The sequence below is a fragment of the Sinocyclocheilus grahami genome, unplaced genomic scaffold (assembly GCF_001515645.1).
Source record: "Sinocyclocheilus grahami isolate Dianchi unplaced genomic scaffold, SAMN03320097.WGS_v1.1 scaffold405.1, whole genome shotgun sequence".
Classification (NCBI taxonomy): domain Eukaryota; kingdom Metazoa; phylum Chordata; class Actinopteri; order Cypriniformes; family Cyprinidae; genus Sinocyclocheilus; species Sinocyclocheilus grahami.
This window is the reverse complement of record NW_015505584.1, coordinates 800677-818053: the sequence shown is the minus strand read 5'-3', so window position 1 is coordinate 818053 and position 17377 is coordinate 800677. Positions and strand designations below refer to the sequence as shown.

Genomic DNA, 17377 nt, shown 5'->3' with positions numbered 1-17377 from the left:
CTTTAACTGAAAAATGAGTGTTTACTATTGTCACTTTGCATTATTGACACTATTTTCCTAATTAATGCTGTTCAGTTGCTTTGACACAATCTGTATTGTTAAAAGCGCTATATAAATAAAGGTGACTTGACTTGACGCACACTCACTCACTCACTCATCACACACACACACACACTCACTGACACGCACGCACGCACACTCACACACATGCACGCACGCTCACTCACACACACACTCACACGCACACGCTCACTCACACACTCATCACACGCTCACTCACTCACACACACACTCACTCATCACACACGCACGCACACACACACTCACTTGCATGCACACTCACTCACTCACTCACTCACTCACTCACTCACTCACTCACTCACTCACTCACACACACAGTCACTCACTCACTCACTCACTCACTCACTCACACCCACAGTCTGAAGCAGTGACTGATTCACTCCTGTCAACATGCCTTGACTCTGAATGATCGCTTTAGAAGAACAGCCACACCTGACAAACATTTTCAGTATCAAATCTGTACTATCTACCATTTTAAATATTATATTGATTATATATTTACATTTTCCAATCTGCATGAATAATTAGTGCATATTGCACCCTGAAGGGGTTTATATTGCAATATTATGTTGATCTTATTTTTTCTTTTTTGACTTTATAAAACTGCTTTTACATATTCAAGATTTATTCAGTGCTTTAGTTATATATTTAGAGAAGTGTCACACATTTTGTTGAGGTCAGGGGTCAAGCTCTTGCAAATTAATCATGATTAAGTGTCTGCAGTCAAAGAAATAATTGCTTTGATCAGATTCTTGACTAATAGTTCCAGAGGGTCAATTTATATGAGTTATGAATATTATTATGAATGCATGAATGATCAGTGTGCTGATTAATGGACGGCTCACCTGATTCTTCTACATGTCAAGACTATCAGATCGCTCACTCACTCACTCACACACACAGTCTGAAGCAGTGACTGATACACTCCTGTCAACATGCCTTGACTCTGAATGATCGCTTTAGAAGAACAGCCACACCTGACAAACATTTTCAGTATCAAATCTGTACTATCTACCATTTTAAATATTATATTGATTATATATTTACATTTTCCAATCTGCATGAATAATTAGTGCATATTGCACCCTGAAGGGGTTTATATTGCAATATTATGTTGATCTTATTTTTTCTTTTTTGACTTTATAAAACTGCTTTTACATATTCAAGATTTATTCAGTGCTTTAGTTATATATTTAGAGAAGTGTCACACATTTTGTTGAGGTCAGGGGTCAAGCTCTTGCAAATTAATCATGATTAAGTGTCTGCAGTCAAAGAAATAATTGCTTTGATCAGATTCTTGACTAATAGTTCCAGAGGGTCAATTTATATGAGTTATGAATATTATTATGAATGCATGAATGATCAGTGTGCTGATTAATGGACGGCTCACCTGATTCTTCTACATGTCAAGACTATCAGATCGTTCTCTTGAAATAGAAACGTCTGCATTATACATGAGCACTAAAGAGATGCCATGGATCATAACGGAGGATTTCAGCATAACAAGCCTGAAATGGAATCTGCACAGCAAGATCTGTGGGGATGAGTGAAGCTCACCAAGAAATGTCTCCAAAAATAGTCAGTTATATTTCACTTAAAGAAAGCAAAGCTCATTTTTAGCACCATTATGATGCGTTGCTTTCTGACAATGTTATTACCGGTATTTAATAAATAATACATATTATTTATTTTGCAGAAGTGGCATTATCGATTACTTACAATCCAGATGGGACATACAGTATGGAGGTAAATCCTGTAAAATGCACATCTGCATTGTCAAAGCAAAAGTATAGCAGGATTGTTTGAGAGATTCCACATAGTCTTAAGTTAGGGGTCATCATGTACTAAACATGAATTTTCACATGTTTTGGGATCATTTGTGGTTGCTAGACTGGAGGTCAGCTGTTTCATGCATCGGGAGCTGCAGCTGGAGGGGGAATTTAACCACATTAACATGACAAAGCACTTGTTGCAATATGGTTCTGAGAGGTTCACAGATCTGCCAACCAAGCACAAGCAAAGCATCAGCTTTAGTACAAGAAAACAGCAGCACTTGGATTGGAAAAAAGTCAAACTAACTAAAAGTCCCAGTACATGTCGGCCCAGACCTGAAAACTGTATGTGAGGACAGAACTATCAACTAATGATCTGTGTTCATTAAAGAATAAAACCTGGCTGCCTCCTAGTGATCATGTCTTGCCTGTGCTGCAGAATGAAGCGTGAAATCACAGCATCAGTTTTCCTTTCACAAATCCTTTCCACGTCCACAAGTGTGTCTGTCGTTTGATGGGGAGGGTCAAAGCTCTGGAAGACATGACGAGAGACGGGTGGTCAGTGTGAAAGACAGACAGAGAAATTAGCTTTTCCAGACATTGTCTATGTCCCTTACAACCTTGTTTTCACACACAGATTATTAAATATGGTGTCTATCCTGCCTAAGATCCAGTACACCTGCTGTGGCGCCATCAGACAGGTCGCCCGTACAGTCCTCAAAGCACAACATGCTCAAGGAAATGTAGTCATCATCATTAACAGCCACAGCAAAACTCGTCACACACTCAGTTAAGAGCTGAGAAACATGAGGAGGATCTAGACTTACCTGAACTAAGATGGTGAGAAAATAAAAATGCTTGATTATTCTGAACTGCTCAAATTCTTGTGGTCAGAGATCCTGCAAAGAGAATACAACAAGAGTGAACAGCATTTTTCTATAAAAATTACAGAGCGGGAAACAACCTCCACCAAACCTTTCCTGTAGCTGCTTGTTAAACAAGCACAACGCTGAAAATTCAAATACACATAACATTATGTCCGTGGTAGTAGCAAAGAAACGTTTCTTGTAACGGAATAATCAAAATTGTGGCCAAAGAAGTGTTTGCCGTTTATAGCGTAATCTGGCATGATATTTACGTGATTATAGGCAACTATAGAAGCCTATTTTACTTGCTTTGTGCCAACCAATCCCGTCCTTTTTACCAGGTGAAATATGTAGTAACATAGCTTCTGCCTCACAATCACTTGATTGCACTCATGAGGGTTATATTTGACAGATTATAGCTCATGCAGTCCTTTTTTACCTGTTGAAATACCTTTAAATGGCCAATACAAGCCATAAAATGCAGTTTTACACTTGCCAAAAAGTGAGACTCTACTTATTGACTCAGACATCTGTAGGTTTCAGCGCCATAGAGAAACATTGGACGATCCAAAGCTTTCATCGTTTGATGGTGTTTATGCTTTAAAAAATGGCAAAGCGATGTGCTGGGGTCCTAACACTGATTCCAGGTGTAGCGTCTGGACTACTCCAACACACAATATATATTTTGTTAGCTAGCTTTCACAAATACTTTGTAACACCCCAGGACGCCGAACAAGACCCTGGTTTCATGATGCGGGACACTTGGCTGTTTTCCATTTAATATCTGTATACATAAAGCAGGCACATTGATATTTGCTTACACATTTAATTTCTAACATTTAAGTCTTTAGATAAAAAAGTTTTTAAGTTCATGAGACACAAATTCAAATGCGTCCAAACTTTTGTCAGTAACGGGAGACGAACACACACACACACATGTCTGGTCAGCTATCCTTGTGGGGACTCTCCACTGGCGTAATGGTTTTTATACTGTACAGACCGTGTGTTCTATTGCCCTACACCTAAACTTACCCCTTACAGGAAACTTTCTGCATTTTTAGATTTTCAAAAAAAAGTCTGTACGAACCACAACTCGGGCTGGGTGTACAGGTAGGCATCTTAGGGTAGGAGGCTACAGGTTTTTGAGCTAGCGCTACATGGCGCTCACATTTAATACCTTGAAAATCAGGCAATTAAAAGAGGGAATTATGGCTTCAAAAAGACCCCCTTGTTTTCCTCAGAAAAGACGGTGGCCCTTTGCGTACAGTTCCGTGGGTTTGCTAGCAGCGGAAACTCAAGACACACAAATCCTTTGGTTTTTGCAGGAGCCGTGCCTGTCCCTTGTTGCTGATCACGTGACGTGATGCACTGAGCAAGATATTTTAAAGTGTGACAGTCTGGCTGGTGACTGGACAAGGGCAGGGGGGCGGGGTAAAGGGCAGGCGTCTCCAGACTCTACGAGCTGATCCTTATTGGGCTGGTGCATTAACAATGAGAGACCTCCATGGGTGAGAGTGTCAGGATGCTCCGGTCGTTGGAGAAGAAGGTGTCCGAGTCGCTCCAAGATCTGGAAGGATCAAGGAAATTGCGAACAGTGAGGGGGACAGAGTGGACAGTTTGGAGATGTCAATTCAAAGCTGCTCTACAGTCTGACTGACTGAGAGGGACGTTCATGACTAGTGTGGGACCTCAATACTATAGGGATGCACAATATATCATTTTTTTCAGTGCTATCAGTTTGATTAATATCAAGCTATTTTTTCACCAATTCAAACAGGTTATAAAAGTAATATATTGTTTTTCTATTTAAAAAAATTGTGTAAAACATCTGTTATGCTAATCATTAACTTGTATTATGACTATATCCAGGCATCAACCATTAAGAAACATGATGTATTGGTCAACGAGTAATTGTGAACATTTGTTTTGCAGATAAAACGGTGTGAATTTATAAAAATAAATAATTAATGGCCATTAAGTCTTACAAGATTTAATAAAATATCCCTTAAAGGGATAGTTCACCTAAAAAGGAAAATTGTGTGATCCCTTACTCACCCTCATGTCATTCCAAACCCATAAGACTTTCGTTCATCTTCGAAACACAAATAAAGATGTTTTAATAAAGGAATTTGGTCCCTCCATTCAAAGTCTATTACACCAAAATTTGAATGCTTCAAAAAGTTAAAGATATCATATAAGTATCAAAAGTAACTGACCAAGACACATAAAGCATATCAAATATGGTAAACAGAAGCTTAAACTTGCTTATTTGAAGAGTGAGAACCAATAAGGTTTGTTCTCACATATGGCACAAGCACTGTTGTGCTTTTGTTTGATGAACTTTTTCAAGCAACAACGTTTTGGTGGAACAGAATGGAGGGAAAGAAATATCTCCAATTTGAACAAAATCTTAACATTCATTTTGAAGATGACCAAAAATCTTTTGGGTTTGGATTAACATGAATAACAAGGGTGAATAACTGATGACAATTTAAATTTTTGGCTGAACAATCCCTTTAAAGGGCCTTAATGACATCCTCCAGGAAGTGACATCATATTGGTGGAAAAACAGTAGAGCAAACAGATTTGATAAACTCTTTGTTTTGTGGCATTATTTGGCTTGTCTCACTTTAAAATGACTAAATGATTTGTATTTAGTCAAAGATATAATGGTTAAAAAAAGATTAAAACGAACTTCAATTTGACACCTCACTAAGGAATATCTAATTTTAGCTCTTGATTTCCATCCTGTTAGGTTCCATAATGTTAAATGTCTTGTGATTTTGTAAATGGGTTATTAATTATTGGGCTACCAGAGTATATTCCTGAAAGTCCAGTATACTTCTTTACAAGAGTGTTCCTTTATCTGTGCATCCCTTATACATCTCTCTTTAACTAACAAACTCTTTGTGCATGAAGATCAGCAAGCAACAGTCAAGAGTCACAGCCAATGGAGAAATGGATGAGTGTGCGTTAGTACAAGATGGGTTAATGTGCATGGTTAAAGACAATAAACAAATACAAACACAACATCCTTCCACAGCCTTGACAATCACATAGACTACATTCTTATGAATGTATTAACATTTTCCTAGCCAGAATATGTTGGGTATGGCAACTATATGTGAAAAAGATCATTTACAGTATATAAGTAAATATTAGGGGTGTAACGGTACACAAATATGACAGTTCGGTACGTACCTCGGTTTTAACGTCACGGTTCGGTATGATTTCGGTACAGCAGGGGGAAAAACTAAACTTTTTTTTATTTTTTATTTTTTTAAATGGTTTACTGAACAAGTTGCTCTTTCTTTAATTACATTCAGTTATAGTTTAAATTTTCTTAGTGATAAAAATCTACCTCAGCTTATGCTTAAAACTATAGGGAGCCCTTTTATATTATAAGGTTACAATTAGGCCTAAAAACTTAACCCAAACTTAAATTTAATTGCTGTTTATTTTTAAATAGATGATCAACACTCAACTTAAAAAAATAAAAAAATAAATAAAAATTGTATGCAAACATGTAAATTGCACATAATGCAGTTTTTAAATGACCTTATAAATAATACAATTTCTAAGCTATTGGTTAAAATATATTCAATTACACAATGGCTGTCATACCATGTTTCATAACAGATTAATTTAAACATACTGTACATTAAGTAATTAAGACTAACAAGTTTAGTAAAATATAATGAGTATATGGTGTAATATTTCGCAAAATGCTCCTCTCTAGACTTTATTTCTCTAGTGATCTAACGAGCTGTGGACACTGATGACTTGCTGAGGTAAATTAAATGCTACGTGACATTTTATTTCCACGCTGTATTGTTGATGTCTTTCCGCGGTTGAAACACTGATTGAGCAATTACATGAGGCATGAGATGTTCAGTCATGTTTATTCACGTTAAAACTAGTAGTACAGAGGAAGGAATGATCGCGTTCACTCGCGCTTCGCTCTGCACAAATCTGCGGGGCGTCACGGCTCAGACACGGGAACCGGAGCTGATCGCGACCGCTCTATTCAGTGCTTGTGTTGGGATTATACCAGCACGTTTCTGAACCGTCCCAGAAGCGGCTCTCTAAGGCATTTATACAGCGATCTGTCATGCCACATAAAAGACGGTCAAAACGGCATTTATTATTTGAATTTCCTGAGAAGAAGAAGAAGAAAAAAAAGCTGTATTCGTTCGTAAACGGTTCGGTACGAATACGTGTACCGTTACACCCCTAGTAAAAATACAAACTAATCCGTAACATAAATCTATTGCTTGCAGAAAAATATGAGTATATAAGTTCACTATCAAATTTTTATTATATCTGTAAATAGTGGAATTAAGCAGCCCTTGAGGATCTGAGCCGTTCCAAAGCTGTATTCTTCAAACGCCAGATCTGCTACTCTTGAACACCAGAGGGCATTGTCTTCAACCAATGGACTAATGCCTTAAAGTACAGCCATATTACAAATAGATCCATGCTATATATATAAGATAAAGAATACATTGATAGCTACAGTAATGCGATTATCTTTGGATAGAAAGAAGTGGTAGAGGGCAAAATTAAATATACCATCGTCGTATTTGCAGATGAAGACAACCGTTTTAAGACCTTGAAGAGGTAAAAAGTTTAAATCAGAGTGTATATTTGCATTTATATGGTATATGCAGCTTACTGGCTTCATACGGTAATAAACAATCTCCTTCCTTCACTGTCTACAGCAGTGGTTCTCAACTGGTTTTGCTTTAAGACCCGGATTTTGCTGTTGACATCACATGTGTTGACCCAGTGTACCAAGTACCAAAATCAGACCTAAGTGCACTGGAAAAAAAATGTTCAAGGTCAAAGAAACACTAATAAATTGTTTGTTTTTGAGGATGAGGGCATGTTGGCATCTGCCTATTAAAATATATGTGTTTTTTAGAGCCCAAGCACCGAAGGTATGATGGCACCTATTGTATCCGTTAGTTTTCTTCTTCTTCTGCTTTTGTGTCTATGGTAGCCCAAAGAACTGCTTGAGGGAAAGTTATGAAATTCGGCACACAGATAGAGGAGAATCTCAACATTAACCATAGCATGTTTATGCTATAAACTGTTTATGTTGTTAACTTTTTAACTGTAAAGTTTAGAGGCAAAATTCTTAGTCCCCCTTATTCCTTGGCTCATGTTGGGTCAAATGCATACCAAAATTAAAATGTCTACAGGTCAAGATTTTTCGCAATTTTTAATTATTCAAAAAACCTACTCATCTGATTTTAACCAAAATTGGCTTAGATCATCTTCAGACCATGCTGGCAAAAAGTTATTAAAAGCTTTTTGATAAACCAAGCCGTTCTCAAATAATGTGCTTGACACAAATTTGACGAAGATCATGCCAAATTGGACATGAGGCAATAAGTATGCAATGTTTTAGCATATTCAAACCAAAATTGGTACATGTCATCATAAGCATCACCTGAGGCTACATGCAGCATTTTGGCACAGTGTCACCTACTGGTCAGGAGATATGAAAAATGGCTATTTTTGCTTATAACTTCTGAAGAGTTTGTCCAAAACTGGTTTCTTCTGATTCAGTGCAGTATGCCGAACAGAATGACACCCAATATTCCCATATTGGCTATTTTGAATTGATCATAAAATGCTGCATTTTTTACGAAAGCATTAGCTTATTGTCTCAAAACTAGGTATGTGTCATCGGGACCATACTCTGACGGTACTTAAAAAGTTTCAGAACAGTGCCACCTTCTGGTCAAAATGAATAATGAAACAATGATGAATAGTGACGCAGACAGCACACACAAACACTAACACATGCTGAAATGAGTGCTGTGCCTGCATGTGATGAGGAGATTGTGAATAAAAAATAATGATATTAGTCGAATTTAAAATAAACATTTGCATTTGAATGTTAGGCGTGCATCAGGGAGCGTCATCAGTGGCACACGAGATGCGGTGATAATGATGTAAGTGACGTTGTAGCATTTTAATGTTTTGTTAGTCTAGCCCACGAGACGCGCCGCTGCTGCGTTATTCATTCAAAATATTAGAGAAATATTATAGAAGCTCAATGCGCAGAAAATCTTGATTAGGTGAAAACCGAAAAACAGCTTAGAACATGTGATTTATTTTTGGCTCATGACCCACCAGTTGAGAACCACTGATCTTAAGACATATGGAAGAAAAGCAGTACAGATTACTGATAAATGCAACAACATATAATCGTTTAGATGCTTCATTTGAGATCGTAAAGACGGAGACAGTAAACAAACAGCGATAAAGCAGAGTAAGGTGATTAGTAGTACTCTGGGAGGACGCACACACTCTCTGGGATTCGCCCACCACTTAACACACTGAATATGAAACGCTGCCGTCATGCAATAAGACAGATTGATTCGACTTCCGTAAGGCTTCAAGTTTAACGTAACCAAAAAAGATGAACGGAAACCATCAAGAATCCTCTTGGAGACTACAGTTAGCAGTGTCTCACTCAATCACGATGTGGTCCCTTGTTGAGTTTTTCTTTTCGATAAATGAGCCGATAACAGCGGCGGTAGCTGTTGACCGTGGCTACCGTTGGCCAGCCAAAGCAGAGGTCTTCTCTAGTACCCTGCGCTTCAATGGCAGTGTTCTAGCTGTTAAACTGGAACAGGAATCTTATATTTAGCGAAACCAGGTCTCCGTGTACTCATCTCAACACTGCAGAGAAATTTTGGAAGCGCCCTGCTTCCCAAAGTGCGGATACAGACAGTCAAAACGATTACGTGAAAAGCTGAGGCTTAGGAGTGCATTACGGTCACATGCCATCACAAACCCCTCCACGGAGAGGTGGTACACATGCAAGGCAAAGACTAACACGCAGATTCAAACAATTGAACAGGGATGCAATGTCTCAGAACACGTAATGACAGGATGTTCCATGGATCAAGTCATATAGTCCAACATTCGACGAGCATATACTTGCATAAACTGGTACTACAAACGTTTGCCTTGCTAATAACTGGGTGTGATGTCTGAGAATGAGGATGACGAGACAGCTTCATCGATTATGGACTCATATGGAGGCACAAGATCTTCAGCAGAGAACATTTATCTGCCACATAGAGAAAAGACACGATAAGCGACACCAGCAAAGAAGGACGCACCTTGAAAGAAGGTGAAGACGATGAAAGACGAAGACAATGGGTTGGAAGGGCTGATTCAAAGTAACTTCATGGCAATTTTTACGCTTCCTTGTATACGTACGTACCTGGAGCATCCCAGGCGATGAAGCTCGCTTGAACTTCTAGCTAATCTTTGTTACATTAAAGGCAAATGAATGCACCCGTTTCGTTCTTAAATTCTACATTGTGATCATTAGGGAATGCTTTGAGTGCACTGGCGGCCATCACTCGTCCGGGGCCGCAGGCTCGTCGTGTTCCAGCTTGTAGGAGACGTGCTTACAGCAGAGGCTAGAGAGAGAGAGGTCGCACCTGGTGACCCGAGCGGGGTCGCAGCGGCCCATCATTCGCTCCACCAGCCGGCCCAGCCGTGAGCAGGCGTTTTGCCCCTCTGAGAAACAGCACATGGAGTCCACGCATCCGATGCCCTGGTAGGCCTCAATAAACTGGAAAAAAAGAAAGAGAGATGTCAGCCAGAGCACGAAAGAGATCAAACCAAATGGTTCCCAACAAACATCTTCAATCTGCACTGATCTGATGTCCATAATGGGCAATGACTAGATGTCTTAATATTTTGTCATATTGGACACTCTGTACATATCAACTTTAAAATTTATTATTTGTCCTGTATTTTACAACAGCACTTCCACAAAAAGGGCACAAAATTGGCCTTGAAACTGAAGGGGTTTAAAAGGGCCTCGCTCTTTATTTTGTAATAAACATCTATTGTTATTTGAAGTCTCCAGTAGTTTGTTGTTTCATCTCTTTGGTTTCTTTTTTAACTGTGAAACAAAGGCACAGGCCAGTGTTGCCACCATGTAGGCTAAGTAGTGAAAGAAAATCAAGGCACATGCACAAGTGCATGCAGATTATGCATGGTTGGAAACATCAAGTTGAGCATGTTCAGTATGCACCTATGGTAAAAACCGAAGTACACTTTAGGCTTAAAGTGATGTGACTGGAAACAGATTTCCATGCATAATGTACAGACTTCACTTAAAGATAATGAAATTTGTCATAGATTACTTCCATCGTCCATTATTTTTTTATAGATAGGTTGCTTCAGACCTAATTAAATAGATCATTCCACCACAATGGAGTTGCAGATTTGGCTACATTAAGCTATCACTCAGTGGCTACGTAATTGGGACCAAATTTGGTTTGTAGTTAGTGATAAACTTACATTATCCTTAAAGAAAAATATTAATTTGATCATATTTCTTGCAGTAACTTACTTCGAGAATAACAAAGTTGATAATTTAATATCAATGATTAATCAGTGATCAAAATGTTCCCCTACAATGCATTAAATGTCAATTCAACAGATTATGTTAGAGAAGTTGGCCAAGACTACACATTTTTTGAAGGGTGTGAAGGGTTGTCTTTATTGCTTAAAAAAAAAGAAGAAATAGTACACCAATTTGTACCCAATTTGAGGAAAGGGCCACATGTTTAATAACACCTGAACAGAGCCTCAAATACAGGACATCTGGTCATACCAATAATGAGAGACAGCTTGAACACTGAACTCAAATCATAAATGCAGTGCATGGTTTTACATATAAAACCAGTGGTGGAGCCAGAGGAGTCTCCAGGGTGGCACTGGACATCCCTGACATCTGATCGGCCACCCGAGGTGGCACCCCAAAATTTTATATGCTACTATTACATTTTCTTTGTTTAATTTTACTGAAAGAATAATTTATTTTAGCCTCAAACTCAAGGATGCGAGGCATCTGGAGTGCTGCATCACGCTTCATCTGGTCCGGTGGAGCTTCCAGGCTCTGCTAACTCTCCTGCCACACGGTCATTTTCTTACGGAGTGAAAAACATTGCAGAGCAAAGATGACACAGACAACGCACTGAGGGACAAGACAGAGCAGGCTACTTTTGATAATAGGAAACAAAGTCTCAGCATTCAAATTCTGTTAGTTTTATTAAGAATTTCAAACGATAAACAGAGTTTTGGAGCTCTTTAGTGGCGCTCCTGCTTTGTCTCAGTTCAAGCGAAGCAGGAGTGCATTATAATTAGCATGAAATAAACATGAATGAACATCTGAGGCGTGTTGAAAGATACACTACAACTTACTGAAAGTATAGTGAATCATCACTCAATCAGTGTTTCAACCACATAACCTTAGAAAATCCATTCAGTGTCCATAAACTAGCGAGCAAAATGTACACTAGAGAGAATTTTACAAAAATTACATTTGTTATATTTGTACTCATATAATTACTCTTTTTTTTTAAAAATTATAATTAATAAAAATGTATAGATGTTATTATAAAAATGGTTTAATATGAACTTGTATGCAAATCGATTATTAGTTTTAACTTTAACAATAGGGTTCCCTGTATAGTTTAGTTTAGAAGAATTGAGAAAAAATTATGTAATTAATCGCAGGCTTGTTTATTATTCCTGAATAATTCTCACTCCAGGCTGTACTCAGAAGTTGGCAGCCCTGTTTGAAGTAAGCTGAAGTTTCGGGTTTCCTGATTAACATTTACAAAATTCACTGTATAAGTTACTGTTAGATCTTTTGCTCCAACCGCTGGATAATCAGATGATAGAAATAAGAGAAATAAGTTCCAATAGACTAACATTTGAAGTTACTGTAGGAATGTATAGCTAATGTGCATGGGGTAATGTGAAGTAATCAGCAATCGTAGGATTTATTCATGCTTTTTTATGCCAGGTTGGAGTTATACGCTGATTTTCTGTCATGGTCTATGGACCCCCTGAACTAGCCTTGGCCACCCATGTATAAAACTCTAGCTCCGCCACTGTACAAAACGTGAGAGTCTGGATTGGAATGAGACAATAAATGACCAAAAAATTAATACATTAGAATGATAAATGATGCCGTCTCTTCAGAACCACAGACATCCTTGGCCTCGACAAAAATTACAGTTCCCTTTAACTCAATATTCAATTACTAAGACGACGCTAAAGACCTGCATGTTAAATTACAGCCCGAGTGCTACAACAAGACTTTATTCAAATCAGATTCCCAATCAAATGCACACAAAAACCAACCAAGGAGGAAAAACATTGCATGCAGCCAGAATTGAGAAAGTCAATTCTTTGATCTCTCTCAGGCAACCTGACTAGGCATTATGCAAACTACTAATATTAACATTAAATCCCTCTGGACTCACTTCAGCATGCCTTGCAGAATTAGTCTTGAGACAAATGTGTTTGTTGACTAATGCATAAATGAGGACGTTAGTTGCACACTTTGTCCTAGCATCTACAAGGAAGGATGCTTGACAAATGCCCTACTAGCCTCCACAAATACTGTGAACTATAATGACAGACACGTTCAGTCACGTCACAAATACAGTCCATGTTTCCTTGATGTTTCTTGTTAACCTGAGTTTGACCATGTGCTGGGTTAAAGATTTAGCTATTACAACATGGACCTTGGCAGTTCTGCTAAAAAAAAAAAAAAAAAAAATCAATATTAGCAGGAAGTTGCAGAAAGATTAAATGGCGCATGACTTCAACAGTGTCCTGAAACTGTAAATAAAGAGGCAGTTCAAGCTAAATGTGCAGTTCTAATCAAAAGCAGAACCTGTCCAGTAATTTCTGGAGGCTATGACTAACCACCAAATGACAAATGATGCTGCTGTCATTTCATCTCAGTTATAAATAAATGTGCTAACTAGTAATAAATCACATTCTCCGGCGTAATGCCTGTAGAGGTAAGAGAGTCACGTGAATAACTGTGGCTGAAACTGTTCAAGGACTCACTTACTGGAGCTAATGATCAAGTTTTTGGTCTCAACCCAAGTTTAATTGAGCAGTACATACCTGAAATAGGAAAACTGCGTTTAAACAGACCAGACAAACCAACCTGTGATGTGAAACGTAGGTTTTCAGTAAAAGCACTAGTGTGGAAATGCGAGTAAATCTCCTAAACAATCGTTTACTGTGAGTACTGAATACAGAAGTCTCTCCTGAACTCGTAATGGTTGACATAATAACAACATTTAAGCATCTTGCAGCTGTGAACCAAAAACATGGAGGCCAACAGTTGGCAATTTCGTTTGGTGTCCAAACAATTTGACAATTCATTAGGGTTGCAACAACTACTTCATAAAATCGAAAACAAAAATAAACCAGCAAATTGATTTATCAGGTCTGTGTGTTGTGCACAGAAAATATCACCAATCATTCCACTTTACAGTAGTGAGCAGCGCATTTCTTTAAAATAGTGGAGGACACTGAATTGTAACTAATAAATTAAAATCAATTAATTAAAAAATATTATGTTTGGATTTTTCATCCGATTAATTGAAAGAAATAATCAACAGATCAAGACGTTTTTTTAAATAGTTTGCAGCCCTGCACTGCTAGTTTGGTATATGCATTTAATTCAAGCTTAATTTGTCATTAATTCAGTAAATTCAGTTGTAGAATGCAGTTGCCACTTGTGTAATAAAAACCATACACTGAAGAAAATAAAGCACTCAGGAGTGCAGTGACAACCATATTTGCCTGCAGTGTGTACATGGCCACAGTAAGACAAAAACATGCTCTTATATTATAAACAAAGAGCAGCAGCATAGGCGTTACTAACAACCATTAGTGAATCACAGAGAGCTGTCAGTAACTGTTCAAAGAGCAGCTCATTCAACTGATGATTGATGAAAATACAAACAAATGTTTGTCACATTAAATACAAACACAGTGTCAGTGATGGAGATGATTATGGGAAAAAGAACAATAAATAAGGATGATTAAGGAGACATGGAGACACATAAGGCACTTGAGGCGGATTAGATTAGACCAGCAGAGTCTCCAGCAAATGGATGGTCATGTAACGGACAACGATCTAAGAGACTCATGCCACTCGCTCCTGGTTACATCACGGGGAGAGCTAGTGTCACATGACAGGATGAGTGGGTTGTGGCGGTCACATACTGTACACAGCCTGATGGGGGAAGAGTACTACCTAGGGGAGGGGTGGGCCTGCACCAGAGGTGGAGGAAAAGCAGCGATCAGTGGCCGATTGTCCTCCCCTCTGCTCCCGATTTCAGCAGTGTCATATTCTGAGCTGACTGAAACCTTATCCGCTTCCATCTGGAAGGACAAAACAGTGCGGTAAGTCTCCCAAACGGATGAAAACAGAAGAAAGGTGAACGAGCATGAAACAGCCCCACGTCCACTGCGAGAAAACACTTCTGAATTTGAAGGCTCTGTTCCAAAACCTAGTGAGCTGCCTACATAGACAGCATTTTAAAGCATCGTGGACTTGCTGATGTGAAGTCCGTTTCAAAAGGTGAAGAAACGTTTGCAGAGCAAGCTAATTCCTCCAAGAAACCTTTATAGTTATTATATATAAAAATAGATTGACTATAATTATAATGTACCATTTTAACCAATATTTGTTTGTGCTTCGCATATTTAATATGACGTCACATTTACAACTGCTCTGCAAAATTTTGCACATGACAATAAGCCGAAATGAAAGCAAAAAAATACAGTGAAAGTTATGGGAATAATGACGACAAAATAAACATCCAAAGCTATTCAAACCAACCCTAAAGAACATCTTTCCAAACAGCCTATTTTTTTATGAATGATTTCATAACATTTAAATTTAGTGTTATACAAAAAATGGTTGAGTAGACACCACCAGAATGAGTGCCTCATCCATTTTGGATTTTTGGTTTTGCTTTGTTTCCAAATTACAAATTTCTGCCAAAACAAAGGTCACAAACTTGGGTTTTCAATAAGAGCTCTAGTGTGAAAAAACACCTTAAAATCTTTAAATGCTTTAAAGAAACCTAACCGAATAAGACAAAAAGTCACAAACATGAGGCCTCATTGCAAAAGAGTGACAATCGAATTTCTAAATAGAACAGAAATCTCTACTAAATACAGGAGTCTTTCTTTAACTCACTATGGTTGACATAATACTAACATTTTGGCAGCTTGTGGCTGTAAAACAAACACATGGAGGCCAACAGTTGGCTAAAGAACTCTAAAATAACAATATTTCCGTTTGGATACTGCCTTAGAAGGTAGAACAGGAAGTAGACAGCAAGACAGGTCACTAGGTTTTGGAACGTTTGGAAGCCCAACATCATAGAACTTTTTTTTCTTTTCTTTTTTGACATTTTTGCAGTCAAAAAGTCAAATTAAGATTTTAAGTAAGCCTTTTTACTGATGTCTCGCTGGAGCTGGACTGGAGATCATTTTCTCTGCTCGTTGGTAGAGACTAAAAAACAATTGTTTTGGGAACATGCAGTCTGGATAAACATTTTTCAGAGAAAAAAACTCATTAAAAAGCTTCCCAACACTAGAGTAAAAAAAGCATCTATTAATGGGGCTGTGAGCTCAAGCTCATGCTGTAAGAGGATGCTCTCCAAACACGGCCACGTCTGCTTTAAATCTGACCTCCACAATCATGCACTTGCAGGTACGGGTTACGCATGCAGCGTGAACTGTTAAAGCACGTCAGGTGTTTATTTCGCTCCTTCCCCTCTGTTAGTTCTTCCTCCGCATGCAGTGTGAGAGTGTCTCTCCTACTCTACCTAATCTTGCACAGCTGATTCTTGGCTCTGGACAGAGGCTGAAGTGCGATGAAGTCATCACCTATAGCCACGCGGTTGGTGTACATCTACAGAACACACAGAGGGTCAGTAAAGAGGAGGAAAAGTCACATGTGCAGTTATACACACACACACACACACACACACACACACACACACTGTACACCACAATGCACTCAGCACACACATTCAGAAAGGACAGAGACAGGAAACCTGAAACAAGCAGCAGACACAGAGAGAGTGCACTTCGAAACTATCGGGTGTCATCTGCAGGGCAGCGTGTGCTGACGCCACAGAACCGTACTGCAGCAACTTCAGTTACCGCTCGCTTAGGCAAGTAGAAAAAGATGTGAATATAAGGATTGAAAGAGTACGAAAGGAAGAAAATAAGCGTTTTAATTCTCCTGTGAAGGGTTAGACGCGAGTTAAAGGGGTCATATGATCTTGCTAAAAAGAACATTATTTTGTGTATTTGGTGTAATGAAATGTGTTTATACGGTTTAAGGTTAAAAAAACACATTATTGTCCACATACTGTACATTATTTTTTCTCCTCTATGCCCCGCCTTTCTGAAATGCGTTGATTTTTACAAAGCTCATCAGTCTGAAAAGCAAGGTGTGCTCTGATTGGCTAGCTATCCAATGTGTTGTGATTGGCCGAATTCCACAAGCGTGTGACGGAAATGTTACGCCCCTCACATACTGTGATGCCCTGTCTGGCTGAAGCGACGAGACAAAAACATTATAAATGAGGCATTTGTTGCATTCAGTGGGGACATAATTACTGATTATAATTGTTATATTCCCCACCGGGGAATAATTCCCCACTGATTATATATCGTGGGGAAGTCGTGGCCTAATGGTAAGAGAGTCGGACTCGTAACCTGGTGCATTCCACGAAGGAGCGGCAACCACATGTGACGACCCCAGGGCTGGACTCC

General features: G+C 38.6%; 1 long non-coding RNA gene across 2 annotated transcripts; it reads right to left on the bottom strand.

The window, feature by feature from the left end:
* Positions 1-3798: 3798 nt before the first annotated feature.
* On the bottom strand, positions 3799-16852 carry LOC107550680 (uncharacterized). 2 transcript variants are annotated; one of them, XR_001604690.1, is made up of 4 exons: positions 16420-16852; positions 14835-14962; positions 10189-10322; positions 3799-4286 (listed from the first exon to the last, which is right to left on the bottom strand). It is a non-coding gene; the product is annotated as an uncharacterized lncRNA (long non-coding RNA). The 2 variants fall into 2 exon arrangements; XR_001604691.1 differs by lacking the exon at positions 14835-14962 and having other exon boundaries at positions 16420-16828.
* Between the last annotated feature and the right edge of the window lie 525 nt (positions 16853-17377).